At 41.2% G+C, this 24,805-nt stretch overlaps 1 protein-coding gene and 1 pseudogene across 4 annotated transcripts in view; both read left to right on the forward strand.

Moving 5' to 3' along the window:
* The window catches only part of NMNAT3 (nicotinamide nucleotide adenylyltransferase 3), a 116,270-nt gene that overhangs the window by 55,143 nt on the left and 36,322 nt on the right, over positions 1-24,805 (forward strand). The window lies entirely within an intron of this gene.
* LOC103681262 lies at positions 4,213-5,793 on the forward strand (annotated as a pseudogene).

Genomic DNA, 24,805 nt, shown 5'->3' on the forward strand with positions numbered 1-24,805 from the left:
GGCTCCCCGCTTCGTACCTCAATACTCAGCGCTGGAGATGTTCATTTGTAGAGATCCAGATGCATCTTCCTGCGTCTCAGGCTGGTTCCGTGGTTGTTTAGGCTGGTCTGGTACCTATCCAGCTCGACTCGGGGGACCGGCTGGAAAGGGTGTCTCCTACTCCTCCGCCATCTTCTGGTAACTTAAAAGAATCTTAATATATACTTGAATTGTAATCCTAGAAGGAAGAAACAGAGGAAGAATAGGAAAAATATTTGAAGAAATAATAACTGAAAAATTTCCAAATTTGATGCAAACAGATTTTATCACGTAGCTCAACAAATTCCAAATGCAAGAAATGCAAACAGCATGGTATATGATAAAATTTCTCAAAACCAGTAATAAAAAATCTTAGAAGCAGCCACAGAAGAACAAAAATAGGACAGATTTCTCATTACTGAATTCAGCAAAAGGGAATTTCGTGGAACAATATCTTTAAAGTACTGAAAGAAAAAAACTGTCAACCTAGGATTCTATATCTAGCAAAAATAAATCTTTCAGAAACAAAGGCAAAAAAAAAAAAAAAAGACCTTTCAGCTATACAAAAGCTGAACGATTTCACCATCAGACTTTCACTACTGAAATGCTAAAATCCTTCAGGCAGAAGGAGGTGATACCAAATGGAAATAGGATCTCCGCAGAGGAATAGAGGGCACTGATAACCACGTGGGCAGTGACGTAAGTTTTTCTCTTACTATTTAAACTTCTTTAAAAGTTGACTGTTTAAACAAAGATAATAGGAATATATTGTGGGGTTTATAATATATGTAGAAGTAAAATATGACAAGTATTTAAGACATAAAATGTATGACAGTATCATAAAGACGGGGAGGGGAAAAATGGAAGACTATTGTAAGATTCTTATACAGGAAGTAGTATAACATCACCTAAAGGTAGATTGTGACAAGTTAAAGATATATGTATGTATATCTTTAAACGGCCACGTGTGTATAGATACATATAACAAACCCTAATATAACCACTAACAACAACAACAAAAAAGATATAGCCAGTAAGCATACAAAGGAGATAAAATAGAATCAGAATATACTCCGTTAATTTAAAAGAAGAAAGGAAAAGAGAAAAGGGGACCGAAGGATAGATGGGGCAAATAACAAAAATGACAGACTTAAATCTAACCATACCAATAATCCATAAAATATAAGTACAGTTGACCCTTGAACAACACAGATTTGAACTATACAGGTCCACTTACACACAGGTGTGGGTTTTTTTTTTTTTTTGATGAATACAGTACAATTCTGTAAATGTATTTTCTCTTCCTTATGATTTTTTTCATAACATTTTTTTCCCTCTAGCTTGCTTTGTTGTAACGTAGTATGTAATACAACATATGTGTTAATGAACTTTTTGTTATCAGTAAGCCTTCTGGTCAGCAGTAGGATATTAGTAGCTAAGTTTGGGGGAAGTCAAAAGTTACACGTGGATTTTCAACTGTATGGGGGGTTGGCACCCCTAAGGGTCAGTTGTAATCTAACAATTCCTACTAAAGGGCAGACACTGTCAGATTGGATAAAATAAGCAATACCCAACTACAATTATAAAGACACAAATAGGTTGAAAGTAAAAGAATGGAAAACTACTCCATGCTAACACTAATTAAAAGAAAGGTAAAATGGCTACAGTAATATCAGAGAAAAGAGATTTCAGATGAAAGAATATTAGCAGGGATAAAGTCATTTCATAATTATAAAGAGGCCAAATCTTTATGAGGAAATAATAATCCTAAACCTTTTTTTTTTTACTTAATAACATAGAGCTGCAAGAAAAATAGATAAATCTGCAATTACAGTCAGATATTTCAATTCTCACTAATTGATAGAATAAGTACACAGAAAATAATTAAGGATGTAGAAGACTGGAACAACACTATCAACCAATTCAACCTAGTTGCCTTTTAAGACACTCAACCAAACATCAGCAGAACACCTGTTCCTTTCGAGGACGCAGAGAATATTTACCAAGATAGACCATATTCTGGGCCGTAAAAGAAATCTCAAAGTAAAAGGATTGAAATCCTACAAAGTGCATTCTGCAACTGCAGTAGAATTAAATGACAAATCACCAACAGAAAGATCTCTGGAAGATCCCCAGATATGAAAATGAAATAACACACTTCTAAACGCCCCATGGGTCACAAAAGAAATCCAAAGGAAACTAGAAAATACTTTGAGCTAAATGGAGATGAAAACATTATATCAGAAATTTTGGGATATCACTAAAGCTGTATTTAGGGGAATTTTATAGCACTAAATACCATATTGGGGGGAAAAAAAGAAAGGTCTCACATCAATGACTTCAGCTCCTACCTTAAGAAATTAGCGATAGAGGAGCAAACACAAAGCAAGCATAAGGAAGGAAACAAAATCAGAGCAGATATCAATGAAATAGAAAACAAACATTAGAGAAAATTAGTAAACCAATACCCGTTTCTTTGAGAATATCAATAAAATTGAGACACCTCTAGACAGATTATCAAGGGGGGAAAAGAGGAGAGACACAAACTACCATAATTAGGAATGAGAGAGGTGACGACTGCAGAGTCTACTGATATGAAAAAGATAAGGGAATATTATAAACAACTTGATGCCTATAAATTTGACAACCTAATTAGAATAGACAAATCCCTTGAAAGACACACTATCAAAGCTCCTTCAGAATAGATTTTTTAAAAAGAAGAAAAAGTCCTGAATAGCTCAATATCAATTAAAGAAATTTCATTTGTAGTTTAAAAGCCATCCCACAGAGGATTCTGGGAAGATGGCAGACTAGGAAACACCAGCAACTGTCTCACCACCTAAACAGCAATTGCACTGGCATAGTCTGTCTGATGTAACTATTTTGGAACTCTGGAGTCTGCTGAAGGCTTTCAGCTTCTAGGGGAGAACTTGGGCGGGTAAATTGCAGCTAACTTCAATCAATTTCAGTGCTCAGCACAGTAGCAGCTACCCATCCTCTGCTTGCACACAGCCTGTGGGAGCCAAGGTTGGCAAAAAGGACCCTGTCCCCCAGATAACAGGGGTCTGTGCTCTGATCTCTTGTTGCACTTCCCCCAGCCCCCAGTAGTTGTTGCAAGCTTCTCCCGCTCTGGTTGAAGAAATTTCCAGGGGATTTAAGGGGCCAGTGCCTTCTCCCTTTCCCCTCATATTTCTTTTTCCCTTTGGGAGCTGAACATTAAAAACAGCTGCATGTACAGGAAAAAAAAAATTAGAAATTGACCACATATGCACAGGGAAAGACTGAGAGATGACACCTCAGGCTAAGTTTACACCTCAGGCTGATCCTTAGCAAAGAGACAGCTTAAAACAATTAAAAAACAGAACAATAAACAATAACAATAACAAAAAAACAAACCCTGGAGAAGGAAGAGAATCTGATTTCCATAGTTACCACATGATTAGATTCAAATATATAGTTTTCTACGAAACAGTCACAAGACATACAAAGAAACAGGAAAAGTATGGCCCCATCAAAGGAAAAAGATAAATCAACAGAAACTGTCTGTGAAAGAGACCGAGGGCAGGTATATTAGACAAAGACTTTAAAACAACTGCCTTAAAGATGCTCAAAGAACTGAAGGAAGATGTAGAGAAAGTCAAGAAGCCACGTATAAACAAAATGGAAATATCAACAAAGAGAAAACCTAAAAGGGACTAAAAAGATAAACTGGAGCTGCAAGTGACAGTAACTGGAAGTAAAAATTCACTAGAAAGATTCAAAGGCAGAACAAAGAATCAGCATAAAGATAGGATAATGGAAATTATCAAGTCTGAGGAAGGAAACTAGATTAAAGAAAACCAAGCAGAGCATAAGAAACCAGTGGGACACCATCCAGTACACCAACGTAGGCATTGTGGGAATCAAGAAGGAGAAGAGGAATAAAGGAGTAGAGAGAATATTTGAAGAAATAATGGCTGAAAACTTTCCAAATTTGATGAAAGACGTAAATAGAAACATCCAAGAAGCTCAGCGAATGCCAAGTAAGAAGAAATCAAAGAGATGCACACTGAGACACATTATAATCAGACTTGCAGAGGATAAACACAGAGAAACTTGAGAGCAATGAGAAAATCATCCCATACAAGGGCTCCTCGTTAGGATTTTCAGATTTCTCATCAGAAACTGTGGAGGCCAGAGGCAATGGACTGATACATTCAGAGTGCTAAAAGAAAAAAACTGTCAACCAAGAATTCTGTATCTGGCAAAACTGCCCATCAAAAGTCAAGGAGAGCACTGAGTATTGTGGGACAGATCAGATGGGTCATAACAATAACTGAGATAGACACTGACAACCTCTATAAGGAGCAGGTTCAACTCTTGGCAGAGATGTGTTTTCTTACTGATGAAAATGGCAATACAGTTGGGGCCAAGACCAGAAAAGAATTGTCACCTGAATGAAAGGATTTTTGCATTGAGCTCTTAGGATCTTCTTATTCAACACCTAAAATGAGCTCATGCTACAACAGAGATCAGATTCTCAGATGCTAAAATTACCTTTCCAGGTGGTTTTACCCATACTTGCTGTAGTCGTCCATTAAGTAATGCAGGAGAACTAGAAGAAAATGATGCCAATTGGAGTAAAAAAAAAAAAAAAAAGCACAGAGACATTTAAGGGCTGAATTGGGAATTCCCATGAAAGAAGTTCCCCAGAAGAAATTATCTAACACAAATTCACCACAAGGGTCAATCAGATGATATGGGGGGGGGGGACGGACATGAAATTGATTCCTTTTGTTTGTGAGGAAGAACGTATTTTTGATTCCAGAGCCCAGTGAGATTAAGAGCTATTGTTATGTGTCAGAGGAAGAGCTAAAAGAACTTCTGATAAAGGCAGCCAGTGGTGAAATTAAGATAACTCCATGGTTTCAAATTATTGTGGAAACTTTCCTCTTTAAATGGTGGGATAACTTAAATCATTTGAATCAGTTATGTTGACCATGAGAAAATACATAGAATGTGAATGTGGAGATGAGTGGTTAGTAAAATATTGAAAAATTTCTCTAATTAGTAAACTTAACATTTTTAAAAATTTGGTTCCTTAAGAACTCTCACTTGAAACTGATACTTTACAGTCAGTACTTGTGTGAAAAATACAACCAACTTCTTAGTTTTATGTACACCCCATATCTGTGCATTGCTATTTGTTACAAAGACATTTATGAGAGGTTATTGTAAAAAAAAGAAAGGGAGAAGATTAATTTAACCTAAGCATATGGTCCTAAAAAACTCAAATAAGCTCTTCATTTTTGATACATTGTGATAAACATTGTCAGCACATTGTAGAGCAGTTTGCTTTTTGCCAAATAATTTATAAATCATTAAATTTTTATCATAGTCCAGAAAAAAAAAAAAGTGAGGGAGAAATTAAGACATACCCAGATAAACAAAAGCTGTGAAGGAGTTTGTTACCACTAGACCTACCTTGCAAGAAATGCTCAGGGAGTTCTGTAAGGTGAAATGAAAGGAAACTAGATAGTAACTTGAATCTGTATGGAGAAATGAAGATCTCAGTAAAGGTAAATACATGGGAAATTATAAAATCTAATATTATTGTAACAGTGGTTTGTAATTGCACATTTTGGTTCCTGAACATTTTAAGAGATTGTAAGTTTGAAGAAAAAAAAATTGTCTAAAAGCTAGTATTATTGTAACTGGTTTGTAATTCCAAATCTTGTTTTCTACATAATTTAAGAGACTAATGGATTTAAAAGAATTATAAGAAGGGGCACCTGGGTGGCTCAGTCGGTTAAGCATCTGCCTTTGGCTCAGGTCATGATCCAGGGGTCCTGGGATCGGACCCTGTGTTGGGTTCCCTGCTGAGTAGGGAGTCTCCTCCTCCCTCTGCCCATCCCCCTGCTTGTGTGCTCTCTCTCTCAAATAAAAAAATCTTTTAAAAAAAATAAATTATAATTTTATGTTTTCCTGCACACAGTGTATGAAGATATTATTTTGTGACACCAACAACAAAAAGGGGTGGGGACAGAGGTTTAAAGGAGCAAAGATTTTTGTATTCCATTGAAGTTACACTGGTGTAAATTGAAATTAAAGTGTTTTAACTTTTGGGTTTTAAATGTAATGAAGCAGCAGGAAGAGATATTAAGAAAACAATCCTGTTTACAGTTGCCCCCAAAATAATAAAATACCTAGGGATAAACTTAACCAAGGAGGTGAAAGATCTGCACTGTGAAAACTATAAAATATTGATAAAAGAAATTGAAGATGACACAAAAGATATTTTGTGCTCAGGGTTGGGAAAACAAGTATTGTTAAAATGTCCATTTTACCTAAAGCAGTCTACACATTTAATGCAATCCCTATCAAAATACCAACAGCATTTTTCACAGAACTAGAATAAACAGTCCTAAAATTTGTATGAAACTAGAAAAGATCGTGAACAGCCAAAGCAATCTTGAAAAAGAACAAAACTGGAGGTAGCCGTATCCCAGATTCCAAGACGTACTACAAAGCTGTAGTGATCAAAATAATATGGTACTGGCACAAAAGCAGACACATAGGTCAATGGAACAGTATAGAGTGCTGAGAAATAAACCCACAATTATATGGTCAATTAGTCTGCAGCAGAGGAGGCTAAAATACGCAGTAGGAAAAAGTCTTTTCAACAAATGTTGGGAGAACTGGACAGCTACATGCAAAAGAATGAAACCAGACCACTTTCTTACACCATACACAAAAATAAATTCAAAATGGATTAAAGACCTAAATGTGAGACCTGAAACCATAAAAATCCTAGAAGAGAGCACAGGCAGTAATTTCTCTGACATTGGCCATAGCAACATTTTTCTACATATGTCTACTACAGCAAGGTACTAGAAGTTATAGCTAGAGCAGTTAGGCAAGAAGAAAAAACAAAACACATCCAAATTGAAAAGATAAAAGTAAAATTATCTCCGTTTGCAAATGATATGATCTTATATGTAGAAAACCCTAAGAATCACACACACACACACACACACACACACACGTGTACACACACACACAAAACTTAAAATGAATTCAGCAGCATAGCAGGATACAAAGTCAACACACAAAATTCAGTTAAATCTTTACAGTAACAGTGAACAATCTGAAAAGTAAATTACAGAAACAATTCCATTTATAATAGTATCAAAAAGATTAAGATACTTTGGAATTATCTTAACCAAGGAGGTGAAAGACTTGTACAATGAAAACTACAAAACAACTCCTGAAAGAAATTATGAATAAATGGAAACATATCCCATGCGCATGGATTGAGAAAAAGTTATTGTTAAAAATAACTTAGGTTAAAGTTTTTAACTTACTGTTAAAAAGTCAGTGCTACCCGAAGAAATCTACAGATTCAATTCAGTCCCTACCACAATCCTACTGTCATGTTTTGGAGAAGTAGAAAAACCCATCCTAAAAGTCTTATGAAATCTCAGGAGACCCGAAATAACCAAAACAGCCTTTAAGAACAAAATTAGAGGGTTCCTTCCTGATTTCAAACTTAACTACAATGCTACAATAATCAAAACAGTGTGGTCCTGGCATAAAGACAGATACGCATAAAATAGCTGAGAAACAAACCCTCACATATAGGATCAAATGATTTTTGACGACAGTGCCAAGATCATGCAGTAGTGAAAGGACAGTCATTTCAACAAATGGTACTGAGAAAACTAGACATCCACATCCAAAAGAATGAAATTGGACCCTTGCCTAACACCAGATACAAAAATCAACTCAAAATGGATTAAAGAGAAGAGAGCATAGGATAAAGGCTTCACAACATTGGATTTGACAGTGATTTCTTGGATATGACAACAAAGGCACAGGTAACCAAAGAAAAAGTAGACCAGTTGGGCTTTGTGAAAATTTTTAAATTGTGTGCATCAAAAGACACTATTAACAGAGTAAAAAGGCAACCCATAGAATGGGAGAAAATATTTGCAAATTGTGTACCTAAGAAATCAACATCCAGAAAAATAAAGAATGCTAAAACTGAACAGTAGAAAATAATGATTGAATTAAAAATGGACAAAGACTTGAATAGACATGCCTTCAAAGAAGATATACAAATGGCAAAGAAGCACATGAAAAGATGCTCAACATCACTAATCATTAGGGACAACCAAATCAAAACTGCAGTAAGACTCTACCTCAACCCATTAGAATGGCTACTATCAAAAACAAATCAAAACCAGAAAACAGCAATTGTTGGTGAACATGTGAAGAGATTAAAACCCTTTTGCACTGTTGGTGGGAATGTAAAATGGTACGGCTGTTGTGGAAAACAGTATGGCGCTTCCTCAAAAAATTAAAATAGAATTTCCGTATGATCCAGCAATTCCACTTTTGACTATATGCCCAAAATAATTGAAAGCAGGATCTCAAAGAGACATTTGTATACCCTTGTTCATAGCAGCATTATTCACAATAGCTGAACTGTGGAATCAACCCAAGCATCCATTGATGGATGAATAGATAAGCAAAATGTGGTATATACATATGGTGGACTATTATTTGGCCCTCAAAAGAAAGGAAATTCTGTAATATGCTATAACTTGGATGAGTCCTGAGGACATTATATGCTAAGTGAAACAAGCCAGTCAGAAAAAGACAAATACTATATGATTACATCTATATGAGATACTTAGAGTAGGCAAATTCATGGAGATAGAAAGTAGAAAATGATTGCCAGGGGCTGGAGGACAGGGAAATGAAGTATTATTTAATGGATATACAAGATGAAAAGAGCTACAGAGTTGGATGGTGGTGATGGCTGTACAATGTAATGAATATTTAATATCACTGAACTGTTAAAAATGGTTAAGATGGCAATTTTTGTTATGTATATTTTACCACAATTTAAAAAAAACTGTCCCCCACTATAGCTACATAAATTAATAAATTCATTGGTGAATTCTACCAAACATTTAAGGACGAAATAATAATAGTTGTATACAGTGTCTTCCAGAAAATCAGAGGAGAGACTATTTCACAATTCCCATCTGTGAGGCTAGCACTACCCTGGTATCAAAACCAAGCAAAGACATTATAAGAAAAGAAAGCTATGTGCTAATATCCCTTATGAACATAGATCAAAATCCTAAACAAAATATTTCCAAGAAATCTAACAGTACATATACAGGATAATATATCAGTACCAACCCCATCTTTTGGTTGTCCCAGAGATATGCACTTAGTTTAACACTCTAAAATCAGTTAATGTTATTCATCACATTAACTAAAAAGGAAAAAATATATTATTATCTCAGTTCAGTAAAGACAGTTGTCAAAAGCCACCATCCATCCCTGATACAAAAAGAAAGAAAGAAAATATACAAAGCAGCATATTAGGAATGGAAAGGAATTTCCTCAACCCAATAAAACAAGTATCTGTGGAAAAACCTACAGTTAACATCTTAGTGGTGAAAGGCTAAAAGTTTTACCCTTAAGAACAGGAACGAGATAAGGATCTCCATTCTTGCCACTTCTATTCAACATTGTACTGGAGGTTTTAGCCAAAACAATAAGGCAGGAAAAAGAAATAAAATGCAAAGGCAATGCAGAAGAGAAAAGGATAGTCTTTTCAAAAAATGGTGCTGAAACAACTGGATATCCATAATATGCAAAAAAAAGCTCACATCATATGAGCTCATAGCTCACACCATGTGCAAAAACTAACTCAAAATGTACCATAAACTTTAATATAAAGCCTAAAACTATAAAATTTCTAGAAGAAAACATAAGAGAAAGTCTTGTGATCTTAGGTTAAGAATTCTCAAATAAGGGGCACCTGGGTGGCTCAGTCATTAAGCATCTGCCTTCGGCTCAGGGCAAGATCCCAGAGTCCTGGGATCTAGCCCCACATCAGGCTCCTCCGCTGGGAGCCTGCTTCTTCCTTTCGCACTCCCCCTGCCTGTGTTCCCTCTCTCGCTGGCTGTCTCTCTCTCTGTCAAATAAATAAAATCTTAAAAAAAAAAAAAAAGAAAATTCAAATAAGACACCACAAAAAGCATAACCCAAAATAGAAAAGAAAATAAATTAGACTTCATTAAATTAGACTGGGAGAAAAGATTCGCAGAGCCTGTACCTGATAAAAGGACTGCGTCCACAATTGATAAGGACCTCTTAATTCAGTAATTTAAAAAACACAATAAAAAAATGGGCAAAATACTTGAAAAGACTCTTCACCAAAGAAGATACAGGGATGGCAGATAAGCACATGGGGAGATGCTCAGTTGAATAAAGCAAGTGTAGATTGAGACCACAGTGAGCTACCACTGTACCCACGTTAGAATGGCCAAACTTGAAAAGACCAACCTAGAATTATGGTCAAAGATGTGGAGCAATTGGAAGTCTCAGACGCTACTGGTAGGAACGCGAAGATGCAACGGCTGTGGAACAGCTTGACAATTTCTTAGAAGTTAAGTGTTTTTCTACCATATGATTCAGCTGTTCCATTCCTAGGTATTTACCCAAGAGAAATTAGAGCGTACGTTCAATGCAAAGACTCGTGCATAGTTGTTCACAGCAGCTTTAATTATGATAGCCCCAAACTGCAGACAATCCAGGCTTCCGTCAACATCTGAATAAACAGATAGTGGTTTATCCGCACAGTGGAATAGTACTCAGCAACAAAAAAGAATGAACCCCAAACACAGATGAATCTCAAAATAAGTATGCTGAGTTAAAGAAGCCTGACCAAAAAAAAGTACATACTTTATGTATTCCATATATATAAAATTCTAGAAGTTACAAGCTAATCTATGGTGACAGCAAACAGATCAGTATTTGGGGTTAGGGGACTGGCATGGGGCGGGAGGGAAGGATTACAAAATGGCACAAGGAAACATTGGGGGACTGCTGCTATGTTCGTTATCTTGATTCGTGGTGTTGGTTTCATGAGTGGATACATGTCAAAACTTAATTATACCCTTCAAATATGTTTGGTTTATTGTATGTCAGTTACACCTTAATTAAAAAATACCAAAGGAATAAAAAATTCCACAAGGTTGCTTCAGTCATATATAAAATGTGATAAATTTGGTAGGACATACCCAATTTCTTTAACAAATAAACAGTGAGAAAGAAAGAATTGGAAACTGTATAATTCAAGAGGTTTAACATGCATCTGAAACAATACCATGTATGGACCTTGTTTGAATCCTGATTCAAATCAGCTATAAAATGATATTCATGTCAGAGTTGGGAAAATCTGAAGACCCACTGACAGGATAGTAGATATATTAAAGAATTATTAATTCAACAGTAATTGCTGTTGTGTTAAAATAAAAAGTGTCCTTATCTCTCAGAAAGAAAGTATATACTCTTGGTCTAGCAATTCCACTTCATAAAATTTATCCTAAAGCAACTATGTGGGGGGAACAAAGAACCTTTCTGTTTGGGAGAAAGACGAAATTTATTTCCCTATAAATCTTAAAACAGTGTGTGGAATAATGTTTTTTAGGGTATACACCGTCTACTTGACTTGATATAAACATCTGCTTGACTCTTAGCCACTAAGTGGCTTTTCCTGCCAACCTTGGTTCATCAGAAATGCCCGGGCTTCATGGCGCTGTCTTTGCTGTGAGGTTTATCAGGATAGAGTCTGTGCTCTGCATTGTAGAATGTGCCGCTTCACAGACAGCTAAATCCATCTCTGCTGCTCCGGGACATACGTACCCCTTGATGTAGTTGCAGACGCTCTTTTTGCTGCATGGGAAGGCTCTGGCTTGGCCCCACGAGGTGTCAGAGTGTTCCTGATCTCCAGAGGTCATGGTAACCGCAGAATGCGTGGATCGTGGAGACGTCATATATTTATATTACATTGATTTCCATCAGTTGAGGTATCAGTAGGTGGAAGGCCCTTGGTCATGAATGACCTCAAGCACTTTCTTGCCTTTATTCTCATTCTTTTGTGCAAAGTACTTGGTCACTTTTGGAAGTCCAGAATGGATTCCCCTGCGCCTTTCAACGTCCCACAGATATTTACTGCATCTTCTCCAGGCCAGGCACTTTTGCTGGGGATAGAGTTGATTAAACTGCATCCCCTGCCCGACAGGAATGCATGAGGAGCATAGGTCACCTGAGGAATTTGACCTCTGTGGGACTTGACTGTCTGCCTCCCTTGGACAGTGAGAGATGCATGGTAGCAGTTTCCCACCTGGCAGGTGGGGGAAGCTTCTTGGAGAGGTGACCTCCAAGGCTTGAGGAATGTGAGAGACTTAGCCAGGCACAGTTGAGGGGGCATGATGGGTAGAGAAAGCAGCATGGGGAAACACACAGGTGGACGAGCAGCGCGTTCCAGCAGGTGGGAGGGCCCAGGTCACGGGGAAGGGAACTTTCTTGACACCGTGAGACCAATGTGTTGTGAATTTTCGTTCTCTGTTTGGTCAGGCATCGTCTCCTCCCCACAGCCCCAGTCACTGGCAGTGGCCCGCAAAAGCCAGCAGATCTATGCACCGAGCCATAACCTGACCCCCCATCATCTCTCAAGAGACAAATATTTAAGCAGTACCTTTTCTGCCAGTCAGAATCAGCTCACAATTAAAGCTGGATGAAAATCTGGCCCCACAGCTGACTTTGTTTTTTTCACGAAGAAAACCAAATCTCCCTTCTGTTGGTGTATTTTCTTCCCTAGCCCAACTCAGGATTGTAATTCGCTCCTGCGTGCATATAAATTGAATGACACCAGCGGAAGCATTTGTTGAGTACCTTCACGGAGATGCCGCCCTAGTTTGCCACAGCTCTTTCCCCTTTCACAAGCATCCCTTCTCCAAGCTGCAACTGTCCTTCCTTCCTTTTTCCTGTGTCTCCCAAAACAACAAAACCTTACAAGCCCACAGAGGCCAATATATCAAAACTTTTTTTTTTTTTTTTTTTTTTTTTTTTTTTTTTAGCTTTTATTTGACAGAGAGAAAGGCAGCCAGCGAGAGAAGGCACACAGGCAGGGGGAGTGGGAGAGGAAGAGACAGGCTCCCAGTGGAGGAGCCCGATGTGGGACTCGATCCCAGGACTCCGGGATCACGCCCTGGGCCGAAGGCAGACGCTTAACGACTAAGCCACCCAGGCACCCCAATATATCAAAACTTTTAACGATCTCTGGTCCTGTGGTAACACCCTCCTTTACAATGGAAAAATTATAGATGAGATGAAACTTAGTTCTGTAAATTTTCATTGTTGATACACCGACAGTCATATGAGCTCAGAGGAGAAAATGTTGAACCAGCTATTTTCTTTCACACTCCTTCACTTGAGAGAATGTTTGGGAATAAGATAAAGGCAAGTGTGAATGTGGGAGGCCGGTGGACGTTCGTGCTTTATGGCGTGGCTCTTCAATGATAGGCCCTTCTTGCTCTGCACTGCATACTGTGCAGGGCTCAGAAAGGTTCTCGAAGGCTTGATGGATGAATTTGTGTAGTGGATGTGGGTGGTTTTAAAAAGTTCATTTGAGATTTTTATTCTTAGTGTGCAGATTTTTGACAGAAATGATTCAGCCCAACATATGACTAGTCAACAGCATCAGACATACCTACGGCATTCGTTGAATATATTAAGAATTCGAGCCTGCATTTCTTTTGAGATGCTGAATGCATTCCCAGTTGTAAGTTGTTGTTTTCCCAACACGTAGTCACAAGCTTACTAATGAAGGTTGAATTAAATTTAAATCTTGTTTTCTGTCACTTAGAAGGTTTATTTCCAGGCAGTATGATTTGGCCATTGGCCTATATTTCAACAACAGTCACTTATATATCTTTTTTCAAATCAAAGTTTCTTTCCGTTTAATTAGTACTTATTCATTTAGTGACTGTTCACCTGTTTGTTTTACATATTTAACAAACGTATATCTTCCTTACTATTTGCCAGGTAGTAAGGGCATTACATGAACTCATTTAACCTTCATAAGAACCTTACAAGGTGGGTACTGTTACTCTTCCTGTTTTACAGGTGAGGAAGCTGAGGCTCAGAGTGAGTCACTTGCCAAGGTCACATAGCCAGTAAACCATAGAGCCGGGTTACCCCACAGTCACCACACCATGCCACCTCATTCATGCCGTTTCTATAGTTCTGAAAGCTGGAGGTCTGAGATCGGGGTGCCAGCAGAGTCAGGTTCTGGTAAGAGCCTCTTCCAGGTTGCAGACTGCTGACTCCTCATTGTACCAGTACAGGGTGGACAGCAGAGAGGGGAAGCAAGCTCTCTTGTGATTCTTAGGAGAACACTAATCCCATTCCTGACAGCCCTGTCCCCATGACCTTATCTAACCCCAGTCACTACCTAAAGGCTCCGCCTCCTAATTACCATCACATCAGGAGTACCAGTCTCATCACAGGAACTGGGGAGGGGGCGGAGTCACAAGCATTCAGTCCCTAACAGGGAGGCAGACATTAATCAAATCCCACAGATATAAAATTACTCAGATGAGTGAGGGGAAGCTCTGATGCTCTCAGTGTGAGCAGTGAGGCAATCCCAAGGAAAGTGTTTCTGGGAATGGAAGGGCTAGCTGGAGAAGAATAATGAGGTATTTTTTTAAGTTAAAAGTGAGGTTAGCCGGGGATCAGGGGATGTAGGGCATTCTTGGCATAGGGAAGGGCACGTGCAAAGGCCCTGCAGTGGAAGAGAACATGGTTACCGAGGACTGAACAGGTTGTGATGACCGCGAAGCAGGGAGCAAAGGGGAATGTTGTGGGAAGGGAGACCAGGGAGAGAAGGAGAAGGCAAACCATGAGGGTCTTGCAGCTCATTGTTAAGGATTGTGTTTTTCATCCTAAGCGCCGCCAGAAGATCTGCATTCCCCTCCCTCCCTTACCTTCCCCCAGCATGCACACCAAGGAGGGGATAGAGGGAGGCCTGAAACAATACTTTTGATAAGAGGGTGACATGAAGGCCAAGAAGAGAAGGTGACAGATGTGGGAGGTAACAGAAGGTAAAGCTGACCTGATAATGGGTTGGATATGATGGGGAAATTGCGCCACCCACTGAGAAGGAGAGAGTCCTGGATGTGGACCAGACTTGGGCAAGGGACAAGTTCAGCTTCAGACATACTGGGAAGAGAGGCAGGTGAACATCTGTGGGGAGGTGGTGATTAGAGAAGATAAGCCTGGAGATGGGCATTCGCAAGTCGCGTGTAGATAAAACAGGCAGATGTCCATAGGGGTAACTGAGATTCCAGAGGTGGAGAGTTACAAAGGGAGGTAAGCCCTGAGGGGCTGCGGCATTTTGAACCCCACAAAGGAGGATGATGAGCTTTTGCAGGGGAGCCCGAGGAGGCTGAGAAGTGGGAAGGAACCAGAGCAGGCTCTGTCACAGAAGACAGGGAAGACAAGGGGTCTCCACGCTTAATGCTGCCAAGAGGTCATGTTGGATGAAGAGTGAAAAATCACACGTTTAGCAGCGTGGAGTGAATGCCCTGTGAGAATGCTTTTACTGCAACGGTAGCGTGACGACCAGATTGGAGAGAATGAGAGAAGAGAGCTGGCGATGCTAGTAGAGACAGCCCTTGCAGGACCGGCCAGCTCCAGGTGAAGTGGGGTCTATGTGTACAAGAGTGAGGAGGGATTATTTATAGTTAAAATCAGAGCAAGCAGACTAGCAGCCCTAGGGGGAGCATGTGTGCCCTGTCCAAAGCGGGGAGTAGCCATACCTTCTGAATTCGTAAGGGAAGCTGCAAATATGAAAGTTCGTGTATAAAAGATTATTGATTGTTTGTGATTGCAAAACAGGGGAAACTAAATATTCAAGTGTAAACTAATATTCAACTCCAATAAATAAGTCTCTTTTTCCCAGATTCTTGGTCTATCAATTCTGAAACTACTTTCTTTGTATACTAGGAGTAAGTGCTAAGTAAGCAAATATATTCTGGATAATCAGAATTTGACTTCTCACTGTTGCAAGACAAAGGAATTACAAATATAGACAGAGGGAACATAGAAATACCCTAGTGATGTGAGATTGGAGTCGAAGGTATTTAGTGTTAGGAGTTCATGAATAGAAGATAAGACAGTTGGACAGACAGACGTATCTGTCAGTATGTATGCAGACACACATATATTTTATCTTATATCTATCTGCTGAGAGGGTCTAGAAATAATAATGCCCCAATAACAGTAGTGTAATCCAACATTCTAATCTTGGTTTCAAAATACGATCCCATCTGCCAAAGGGCTCTTTGGAGAAATGGTTGATTCTGGGGCTGGGGCAGGGAGAGTATAAGCCGAGCTTGGAATATCTTGCGGAGCCAAAAAATAAGAGAGTGCTCACATAACGAGGACATAGCAGAAGCACATAGGAGCCAGCTTGAAGGAGTTACCGCTGATAAAATCTAGGACAATTTGAGCATAAAAATAAATAAGGATTATAACTGATTGAATAAAGTAACAGTCCATTAATCTAAACTGATATAAATCAACTAAGTTAGTTAAATGAACAGACAGAGGGAGAGACAAGATAGCTCCTTCTTACGGTTGAATGCCAACTAATAAATGTAGAAGGAATGATAGAGATAGAAAATCGCCATTTGGCAACCACATGATAATGGATTGAAGCAAGAATTGTTAATGGGTTCTAAAACTAGTGGATTGACGTAAGATATTTACAGACTTACAAGGTAACTCCTGACGATAGACTTAGTAATCAGAAAGGAGAAAATCCTAACTTTACAGCCGAGACACCCAGCAGACACCACCTTAACCAAATGATCAAAGCTGACATCGACAGGATGGAAGGTAATGACACGGGTGTTTCCCGACCTGGTGCGCTGCGAAGGGCACACCCGGAACCTGCTCCCAAGGAAACATCACACAAAGAAAGCTCAGAGACACTCTGCCAAATAACTGGCCTATATAAAATGTCAGTGTCATGGAGAGCAGACAGAAGAGCTGTTCTAGAGGAAGGAAGAGCTGAAGAGACAGGACAGCTGAACGCCGTCTACCGATCATGGATTATTACTATAAAGGACGTCAGTGGAAATTCGGTGAAATATGAATTGCATCTGTAAGTTAGCAAACAGTATTGTATCAGCGTTAACTTCTTGATTCATATTACTGTAGGTATGTAAAAGAGTGCTTTTGTTTAAAGCATGCTAAAATATTTAGGAACACAGGGACATCGTGTCTGCAATGTACTCATCTGGTTCAGAAAAAAATGTGTGTGTGTGTGTGGAGAGAGAGAAGGATAAAGCACGTGGGGTTAAATATTACCATTGGGGAATGTGGATAAAGTATATATGAAAATTCTTTGTAATATTGTTGCTATTTTTCCTTAAGCTGGAAATTATATCAAAATTAAAAGTTTTTTTAAACAAAGCTCTGAAATATTAAATATTGGCTCATCAAATATAAAAAATAATTACACTCTGTGGACCAAGCAAGACATGCCTGCCATGGGCAGATTCGGGCTGCAGTTGACTGATTTTCAGCCTCTGTGGTGGTGTTCCTGTAGGCTATGGAGGGACTAGAAACCCAAGCCCAAGTGATGGACTGGCACTAGGCTGTGGCTCTTGTGACTGGGGATCAAATGGGCAGGACAAAGGTGGAGATGGGGACATTCCCCCGTGTGGCTTCTCTTGGCTTCCAAGATAGGTGGCGCTGTCTCCAGCTGAAAGTGAGGGCTGCTGGGAGTTCAGAAGCTTGAGGAGGGAAAACAATGGGCACGAGGTAGGAGACCACATGGGCCAGAACCGCAGCTTCGTGCGGGGCGTGTGGCTAGTGTGTCTGGACTCAGCACTGTGAGAGGCCCCAGGGATGGCATTCCCCAGCGGTTTTGGTTGCTCTGTGACAACCACAGAGAAAGAAGGTAGTGGGGTTCAACCAGGGAAGGAATTGGCTAGCTGGATGGAATGGAGGTACGCAGGGGCATGGGGCTTTGCGTATTGCCATGAGCATTCTTGAATGGACTGACCTGAGATCTCAGGTGATCAAAAGTGAGATGCAGAAGGAGGGAGGAGGTGGGCAGGGCAGGGTCAAGAGTGACTGGAGACCCTAGCAAGGTGGATGCGCAGTTTTATCAGAGAGCGTGGAATATGTGGCTGCCAAGAGCTGAAGGAATGCGTTAGTGACTGTAGCAGTCTAGGGGGGTAACAGGGTCCGGTGCATAAGGGAACCCACGAGTGGCTTCAGGGCACAGAGGAGAACATTTTGTTAGTGAGGGGACAGAGAGCCACTGTGTTAGGTTGTCTGTGTGGACTTGGAGATTGCGCCCCAGTAATGCCAGATTGTAGATGGAGAGGATCTCAGTGTGCTAATATGACCATGGTTTTACAGGTTGGTGGAAGCTAAGCAAGGTGGGGGGCGGGGACGGGGGCACGAACCCCATTGAAGAAGGAGATGCCCGGGAGTGTGCCATTACAGAGTGCAGAGCGGAAGAGTTTGGGCGGAGTGGGCAGCTGCGTCAGGGCAGCGAGGGAAAGAAGCTTGGGAGAATGACCACAGGGTAGAAGAGCCTTACCATGTGCAAACTCCAAGTACAGAAGGATTTTACAAAGATGAAGGTACTTAGAGTCCTACTCCTGAGAACCTGTGAATCCGATGGGACGAGCCGGGGAGGTTGGGATGAGAAGGGATGCTTTAAGCACAAGAGTGACAGGGAGTGTTGCGGGTCATGATGAAAGGAGGCTGTGGGAGCACAAGGACTGGGATGCAGAGGGTAGTGTTATCCTTCCCTGTCGAGACAGGGAAACTGAGGCCTGGAGAGGTTGTCAGTGCCCCAGCTACTACATGGGGAGCTCGGCCCCCAAGCCTAGTGTCCTCTCCTCCCCATGCTGCAGAGATGCAGCGGCAGGCTTTGCAAGGCCCAGGAATGACAGGTCTCAAACCCAGACTCGGTGAGAGCGGGCAGTCTGGGTGGCCCAGCTGGAAGTAGGGAAGTGGTCAGGACTTGACCTTGGAGTCTAAAATGCCAGGTAAAGAATGTGGACTTTCAGGTGAAGGGACTCATTCAAAGTCTTAACCAGGTGGCCCACGGATGTCTGGTAGCGGAAGTCTCGGCCACGGAAGGAACCTTGGCACGGGGATTCCCACCAGAAAGCCTCTGGTAAAGCAACTGCTAGAGTGCCCTCAGCTCCCTGCACTGGGGTAACCCAGACCGCCATCTGGGGCCAGGACTGCTGATAGAGCGTTCAGGCCCTGGCAGCAAGGCCAGCAGGACTCGGCCTCAGGGGCCAGTGCACAGCCCTGTATAACTCCTGGAGGCAAGCTGGCCCAGGCTGCATTTCCCACCTCGGCCTGAGACCTGGTCAGATGCCTGGATAAGGTTCTCCTTCATTGGCTGTTACCTGCCTGCTCATCTGGAAACCACCAGATAGGGAAATGACTTCTCAGTGAACTCTGGCTGGCACTGAGCACTCGTCTCCTTTTCTGAGTGCTCAGAAACTGTCAGTTTTAGGCTCTGTTCCCTGATTTTGCTATGATTTGAATTCAGGGTCCCAAACTATAGTCCAGAGTTTATCCTTGTACTTCTCCTATAGTTGAACAAATGAATGGCTCCAGAAGGAAGAACTCTAATTTTCGAGACACGTGGTGCAGAAATGGGCGCATATCTGCTCTCAGCCAAATCTCTGTCCCAGCCTAGGCAGGACCCAGGAGGCCCGTGCCTGTGCCTGGCAGCCTGCCAGCACACAGACTGCTCCCAACCCTGCCTGCCACCCAGCCACACTCAGCCCTGACTTGGTTCTGGGTCCTGGGATTCTCATCTCTATTTCTGCTTTCCCTCGGATGCCACAACCCACGGGAAAAGCACTGCAGAGTAGTGAGCCGTAGAGGGGACACTGCTCCCTTCCCTGGGACCCCAGGGTCCCAGAAAGCGCTGGCTTTGAAGTCAGCCATGGTAGCAAACCCGCTCACGCATGCATGACCTTGAGCGGCTTATTTCACCCCTCCCGCCTGTGTGTCCTCAACTGCAGCAGGGGAATAACCTCTCCTAACTTTTGCAAGGTTATTTATTATAAGGCTTCAACGAGATGACGTACACGGAGCGTCTGGCCCACACGACATCCCCAGAGCCTTTGGTCTCCCCACTTGGGTCCTGAGCAGGCCTCAACCCGGGGCTGGCTGAAAGCAGTTCCCGTTCCTGTGGCCACGACTGGACAGGTTAACAGCATATTCTCCTATCTATGCATAGGGGTGAGAAAACCACAAAACACTTTCTCCTGTTTTCTTTAGCCCTTTCTTGATACTTTATGATGTTATTTCCTAACGATCCTGCCCCACATGTTTGTGGCATCCCAGACTAAATTGCGTCGTAAAGATAACAACCCAGTTGAAAGCCTTGTCCTTTTTTTTCCCCTTTGGACAACCTTGAGGAGGGGAAGAGTATTTTATGACTCCCAAGTTTTCCTCTCAGCGACTTGCATTTTAAATTGAAGCATATTTACTGCAATATCATTTACACCAGCAGTTTTCCGTGTTAAATAAAAATATCTGATCAGTGTCCGGTGTGATGCACATCACTTTTGTTCCCTCTGTGACTTTAATTTTCATTCTCTATTACACAGTGAATAGACAGAGAATTAAATGCATCATGATAAGGTGGTGCAGGACAATCTGAGATAAGGGGGGAAATTAAGCTCTAATAATTCTATTTAAGGCAGTGACAGCCCCAGTTTTGGGTCTTCTGGGCTTTAGGAGAAACCAAGAGAGCAGGAGTAAATATCATATAAGCTCAGCATGTAGCTTTAATCTTGGGCTCACACGGACGTTTATTAATCAGATAGAGTGATTTTAATATATACGCATGGGCAATTCTCCAGCCTGGCTTGAAAAACTGTTTATTTTCACATTTCTAATTTAAAAGATTTTTCTGGAGGAGATAGATTTAAGAATGTTGAATTACTCCGCCAATTGTTTTGAGCCAAGATAATTTTCTCTTTCTCATGGGAGGCTTCAAGGGCTTGCGGCCACACAAGTGTTATATTCCAAAGTCTTTCAAAGGGAGGTACTTTTCCGATTTAGTAACAAATCAGCATTTTCTTTATATGTCTGCGTGGAGCTGTGGCTTCAACGAAACAGAGCCCAGAAAGGTCGCCTAGAGGGCAGTCTCCACTGCAGGTGCTCTCCTAACCAGACTCGCTGCGCCAGGTTAGGGGTGAACAGCAAACACCAGTGAACGTGCTTTGGATCGAGGCCCTCAGACATTTTTCTGGTTTCTGTTCTGCCTCACTGCTGCGCTCATACAGAGTGCTGTGAAAAATGGGAACCATTATTCGTGTCTTCATAAACTACAAGATGCCTCTTCCCATCTTTCCATCCCCTACCCCCTTCCCCCAACCAAATACAAAAGGAAAACTAATCAATGTTTTTTGTTTAATTTTTTGCTCATTTAGTGTTACTCTGTCTTATTCCTCAAAGAGCTGAAGTTGCAAATCACATATCCAGCAAAGGACTCCTATGTAAACTATATAAGGAATTCTCAAAATTTAACAATAAAAACGCAAATAGTGCAGTTAAAAAATGGGCAAAAGACACCAAAGAGACGTGTCACCGAAGAGGCTATTCAGATGGCAAATAAGCACATGAAAAGATACTTAAAACGTTAGCCATTAGAGAGTACGGCTTTAAAACCACACTAAGGTACTACGGCCCACCCGTGACAATGGGTAAAAGGAAACATAATGACACTGAATGCGAGACAGGTTGCAGAGAAACTGGACCGCTCATACTTGCTGGCGGGAATGTAAAATGGCACAACCACTCTGGGAAACAGTGTAGTGATTTCTGTACAACTAAACATGCAACTACCATGTACCCAGCAATTACGCTCACGGGCGTTTTATCCCAGAGAAAGGAAAACGAATTTTCACACAAAAACCTGTACACAAATGTTCACTACAGCTTCCTTGACAATAGCTAAACGCTGGAAAAAACTCCAGATGTCCTTCCAGGGGTGAATAAACTGTGATACATCCATACCAGAGAATATGATCCAGTAATAAACAGAAACTATACACACAACAGCTTTGATGAATCTCCAGGGAGTAATGCCGAGGGAGAAAAGCCAGTCCTAAAAGGTTACATATTATATGACTCCATTTATCTGATATTCTTGAAATGACTAAATTATGTGAATGAGACTGTATTAATGGTTGCCAGGGGTTAGGGATGGGGCTTGAGAGGAGGGAAGGGGGTGTGGGTTATAAAGGGACAACTGAGGGCTCGCTGTGGTGAGGGAACGATTACGTAGCTCAGCTGTGGTGGATAAATGCAACCTACAGGCGTGATGAAATTTCGGGGAGCTAAATACACATGCTCAAGTGAACGCACGTAAAACTGATGAAACGTGAGTAAGACGGACGCATTCTCTCAGTCCCGATGTCCTGGATCCTGTACTGTAGCAGTGCAAGATGTTACCACTGCGGGGAACTGGATAAAGGGCAGATGGGATTGCTCTGAATTATTTCTTAAACTACATATAAATCTACAGTTATCTCGGGGTGCCTGGCTGGCGCAGTCCGTTAAGCATCCAACTCTTGGTTTCAGCTCAGGTCATGATCTCTGGGTCGTGAGATCGAGCCCTGCATCAGGCTCCAAGCTCCTCGTGGAGTCTGCTTGAGGCTCTCTCCCCCTCTCCCTGCCCCTCCCTGCCTCTCCTGCTTGTGTGTGCGCACTCTCTCTCAAATAAATCTGAAAAAAATAAATCTACAATGATCTCAGAATAAAAAGTTTAATTAAAAATATCAAAACTAATGCAAACAACATATGTATTAATATAAGGATAGGTGGGGATTAAGTGAGGGAGGGACATTGTCCTTCAGTGGACCTCTTCCATGTGCAGGGCTGGGGGATTCAAACAGAGTCATATTCTCCTCAAAACATTCCTGTGACCAAGTATTAATATTCCCATTTACAGGATAAGGAAACTTGAAGGCCTGGAGAGGTAACACACTTTACATGAGACCTCCCCAGCGAGTAAAGGACGAAGCCCCAGTCTCTTAGAATGCAAAGCCAGTGCTCTTACCATCTCGCCATGGGGGACCCCATCGCTGTAGCAGACCCTTAGTGTCTCTGCCGGCTGCTGCTGCTACACCAGCCCTTCAGGCCTAACCTTCAACTCCTCCCCCAGGAGACAGCCCCAGAGTTAATATGCCAGGACCTGCAACTGTCTTTGTCCTCCAATGGGAAGCAAAGATTATTCAGAGTCAGACACGAGAATTTGCCTTCTTTGCTAAGCAGATCATAAAGAGAACTCATGCAAAGAGCATTCAGAAAACCCAGGCCAACATCAGATAAAACAGTTAAGTAACACTCCCAACAGTACAAAGGGCATTAATTAAAACGAATTGAAAAGATTTGCCTGTATAAATATTTTTGGAGACAAGGTTGTCGAGAAAGAGACCTTGGGGAGATTTATAAGTTACTGATAATTATAGGGAAAATAAATCTTCGGAAGACAAAATCATTTAAGAATAGATTTTGTAAACTAATGAGATTGGTTCCTTCCAGCAGGTGGATAGGAAAACAGTGAAAAGAATGGGGGGATGGGAACAGGGTAGAAACTAGGATGAGGGCAGAGAGACCCTCTCTTTGTGTACCCCTTTTTCCAGTCTGACTCGGAATCACATACCAAAGTAACTAAATATATCATTAAAGTCAACCTGGGTAAGAGGGGGACCCAAGATGAAATACAAACGGTAACAAACAGCTTTACTTTACCACAAAGGAATAGGCAGCCCCATTGATGGCAGTGGGAAAGCAAAGAACCAGCCTCAGGAACTTGGAAAGCAGCAGTCTGACTGGATACTGGGAGGCTGAAGCCAAAAAGAAGTATGTTACATAAGTACTGTTCTCTAGTTAGAACATTTATTTTTCCACAGGGGTGGAGGTGAGCAAATTTGAAGCTACTTTATGTAAATACTGGGAGCAAATGTGTAAATTCTTGTGGATGGTAGAGCCTGGTTTCTCACTGAAGAAAGAAGTTACAGGAGGGGAAGGAAGGGAGGTGGCATGAACCCTGTGGTGTTGGATTGGAACTGGAGGTTTCAGTATGAACACAGGGTTTTTAATGTGTATACGGAGGGGGTATTACAGAAGGAGATACAGAGGGGGGTGTGGACGTGAGTGCGCTACATAATTATATGATACATAATTATAATGTCTAACATATAATTTCCTAGTTCTGTCTTATAAGAGATGCCTAGAAACCACAAAACCCCAGTAGCATTGAGCACGACTAGCCTTCTTAGTTTCTAAATGCCGTTCAATTAAAAAAAAAAAAAAGTCCAGGGCTTTTTAGAGAAATGTGGGGTTCCTGAGCTGGGGCAGAGAACAAACAAGATGGGCCTGAATATCTTACGGTGCTGGAAAGCAAGGAAGTGCTTAATAAATGATGGGATCATGTCAGAGAGACGCCAGGGCCAATTTAAAGGATGTTCCATTGGGCAAACCTGGGATAATTTGAGGAACAATATAAATAATGATAATGGATTACACCCCACAGAATAAAATAAATACCCATGAGTCCATAGGGATATAAATAAATGATTGAATGAATAAATGAATAAACAGAAAGGACAGTTCCTCCTCACGGTAGAATTCTAATGAGTGCTGGGGAAGGAATGTTGGAAATAAAAAATCACCATTTGGCGAACATCGCAGTAATGGGTGTTGCACACCAGCATCATCAGTGTATGCTAAAATTGGTGGGCAAACGTATGACGGGAAACAGGGTATTTGCATAGTCTCCAAGACGCTTATTATTTACAGATATGCAGGGGAAGATAGTAAGTTAACAGCACCTCAGCCAAGTATCATTAGTATCACCAGAATCAGGACA

The sequence above is a fragment of the Ursus maritimus genome, unplaced genomic scaffold (assembly GCF_017311325.1).
Source record: "Ursus maritimus isolate PB19 unplaced genomic scaffold, ASM1731132v1 scaffold_20, whole genome shotgun sequence".
Classification (NCBI taxonomy): domain Eukaryota; kingdom Metazoa; phylum Chordata; class Mammalia; order Carnivora; family Ursidae; genus Ursus; species Ursus maritimus.